Raw genomic sequence first — 3,574 nt, forward strand, 5'->3', positions numbered from 1 at the left:
CGCCACCCGCTGAACGGTGAATCCATGCACACCCTCTCCGACGACCTCCCGGGCACGCCATCGCTGGCAACGGTGAGGACCACACACTCCGTCCACCATCGGCCACCAGCAGTAGCCGGACCACCACCGTTGTCTGTCCTCTTTGATGCAAGATCCACGCTGCTTCACTTCGTCCAGGTTCACATCTCCCTCTCCCCCCCTCTCTCTCTTTCTCATGGCACTCGATTCCCTCTTATTTTTCAGAATGGAAGTGGCCTGGAAGCCACTTGACTGAATTGCCATGTCTTTCAAAGTGCCAGTGCCATGATAATTAGATGCCTCTGTTCTTAAATGGAAGTGGCCTGAATGGAAGCCACTTGATTGAAAGGCACTCGATTAGCTATATTCTTACAATCTAAGATACTCAGCTTACAGCGCAGTAAGAACCGTATACCGTGACTGTACGTGTTCAGGTGTTTCTCAAAATATTCCGTGAGAACTTGTGTGCTTCACTCACATTGCTTCATTCAGAACTTGTGTCATTGTAGACGTGTGGTTCTCATAAGCTTCCTTCCATCAGATGTGATGGCTTTAACTAGAAATATTTAAAATTTAATTTACAAATAGTATACTTAAAGCATCAAACTCGTGTTTCTATATTTTCTGCCAGGAAATATTGGGCATGAAGGTTCATATTTATTGCCTGTTTCTGCATAATTCCTTGAACACACAACTCATTTTTAATGGAAATTGAGCATTCAGAACTGTGTGTTTCCGGTTAAATAATAATATTCAGAACTGCATCCCGTTATATTTAGTGAATGAGCATGACATAGTATGAGGTATGAAATATTCTCCCTACTTTGAAAGAGCGTCTGTACTTTTTGTCATTCAAGGAGATTGAACCTGATGCATTTCTATGCAAGTGAATTTAAATTATGTCTCATCTGTATAGGAGGTATAGCGGCCAGCGACCAGGCCAGAAAAATATTGTATGTGTTAATATTGGATCATCCAAATTGAAATTCAGTTTATATTATTCAGTCTGCATTCTAACAAACATGTTCTATTTGGCATCATACTATCATTCAACTTAAAAGATGGCTTAACCCGTTAACCAAATTTAAAATCTCAGGAAGATGGTGGTTGTTCATCCTGACATTTGGTTTAGTTCTGGTTGACATGCTCAGTTGCTCCACGTCTGTTAGATATTAAATAAGCTGGTTCTTCTTTCTGTAAAGTTTGGCAATTTAAAAACCTTTATGGAGGTTTGCTTTTTTAGTTGTATCGGGTGTTCTCCTGCTTAGTCTAAATCAGATAGGGACTTTAAACATATTTAGTTTAAATAATGACATGCTTTTGTACTATTATTGACTTTCTTTATCTCCTTCTGTTATCACTAATAATGTTTTGCTTAAGAAGACATCATGTAGATCTTCTTGCTTCGTGCATTTTTTCAATACTAATCTTCTTGCTTCGTGCATTTTTTTTTTATTTCACTCGATGTTGGATGCTCTTCATGTCCTTGAGGCCCTGGTCATCAGCATCGATAGAACTAATGGTCAGGTTGTAGTGCTTTTCTCCCTGTTGTTATGTTATTGGCCCCTGTTAATGTTTGTTGTACATTGTCCTTCAATTTTTTTGCTCTGCCTTGCTGTGCATTTGATCCTCAATGGTTGGGTTGTACTGTTACATGAAAAGAATCCATGTAATGAAAGCATTGAGCTTAGTTTAGATATGTTGGGTCAATTTTTTTTCTGTTTATAACACTTTAGTTGTTTCTTTTGCTTGTTTTTTTGAAGTACTTCCTTCTAAATTACTCCTGTCACTGCATATTCAGGCCTTCTGCTGAGCAAGCTCTGTAACTGCTGCAAGGGACCTTGGTTGGTGGTCAGAATGTGAGGCTTTCATCGAGAAGAAGACCTTCGAACAAACAAACTCAGGTTAATTCTTGCGTACCGAGCTTATATCATGTCTTGAGTTGTATATATACTAGAGGTAAAGTGGGTAATATATAACATGTGAACATTTTCAGCCTCAGGAAGCCAGCCAGTTGTATGTCCAGTTCTCCACTATAAAATTGTTTGCTGCCTGTTTTCGCCTCTTTCTTTGATATATAACAATGCCTAGAACATAAACGAGTGTGTTTCTATATTTACTTTCCCTTTAGGATGGTGGAAATTCATATTCTATTCAAAAGCACTTCATGTACATGGTCAAATGCTTCAGAAACAGTAGTATGCTACTTCACTTTTTATCTTCCTGGGGGTTCTGATTCATCTGTATTAACTAAAGAAGCTTGTGATATTATTTTCATTAGCACAGTGCAAATCAAACCGAAAAAATGCACATGCTTGCCCTTTGTAAAGAACCACTATTACTATATATGCTCTACTTTGTACAGAATCATATGTATATTATGCTTGCCCCTAAATTGTTGCTTTATGCTGAACCACTATTACTATATTATGATTTGATATGAGATTTGGTGCTTGAATCAAGTATTTATGGAGACCATGCCCTTATGCAAGTCTTCAGGCCTTGCTGGGTTGTTTTATTGTTCTGAAGGCATCATCATGTGTGATTGTAGTTACATTGCCTCCTTCACACTTACATCCACCATCAATCAGTTAGACACTCCCTTTTTTCCAAATAAAATCAAGTGAATGTTGTACTCCCAAACCAATTAGCGCATTTCGGTTTGATAAATACCGTGCATTGATCCCTGCACTTTTGACAAATTTATATTCTCATGACATCTCCGGTTTACTCCCGTTCTTTTTTCTGTGCTTCTCGGATCTGGAAGCTCCATAGAGACATGGAACCTGTCATCATTTTGTCAGACTAAGCGTGGAGTTACTTGTGCAAGTTACACCATCAGCAAACACATGAAGACCTGCATGCTATCATCGCAAGTTGAGCATTTACATGCTCTAAGTTAATCTGATAGGGAGAAAACAAAGGCTTGTGCGCCCATTAGTAATTTTTTGTTTTATAATAGTGGGCACCTTATATATCTGTAACATGTGACCTTTGCAACTGCAAAGGTGTTGGGCGATAAAAATTCTGTGTAACACATGTTCTTATACACTATGCTTATGTATAGATATTACTCTCTTTTTTGTGGCCTTGTGTGGTATATATTGTAAATAAATTATCATGAACTATTGAGCCTTTCACTTTTTCTGTAACATACTGAACCTTTGCATTATTGCTTTCATCGTATAAACGTATGAAATACAAAATGTTTCATATCAGGTTGGATTTGGCTGGGGCGGGTGGAGTGCGGCAAGCCGCACTTCCTATCTAGTTTCTACTAAGGTGCACAGAAGAGCTAGCATCAAACATTGACATGAAAAATATGGTGTGAATGGACGTCCGATGTTTGCATTCAAGTTTTTTCTGGGTCAGTTTGCTGAGAAGGCTTGGAGTGTGTAGACAGGCAGCGGAAGCGCGTTGACAAGTGCGGGCGACACGCGTATAAGGTTCAGAGGAGCCTGGAGCATGTCGCAAAGGAGCATGCATACACAGGGCGTCAAGGCAATGCACAGATGTGCAAGGCGGACACGACGCATGATGAAGCATGGTGCAGTCG

At 39.4% G+C, this 3,574-nt stretch overlaps 1 long non-coding RNA gene across 1 annotated transcript; it reads left to right on the forward strand.

The window, feature by feature from the left end:
• Nucleotides 1–6: 6 nt before the first annotated feature.
• Nucleotides 7–3,158, forward strand: LOC123111977 (uncharacterized). Its single transcript, XR_006454974.1, has 2 exons — nucleotides 7–1,545; nucleotides 1,820–3,158. It is a non-coding gene; the product is annotated as an uncharacterized lncRNA (long non-coding RNA).
• Nucleotides 3,159–3,574: the final 416 nt, after the last annotated feature.

This window comes from Triticum aestivum, chromosome 5B (genome assembly GCF_018294505.1).
Source record: "Triticum aestivum cultivar Chinese Spring chromosome 5B, IWGSC CS RefSeq v2.1, whole genome shotgun sequence".
In the NCBI taxonomy this organism is placed as follows: Eukaryota; Viridiplantae; Streptophyta; class Magnoliopsida; order Poales; family Poaceae; genus Triticum; species Triticum aestivum.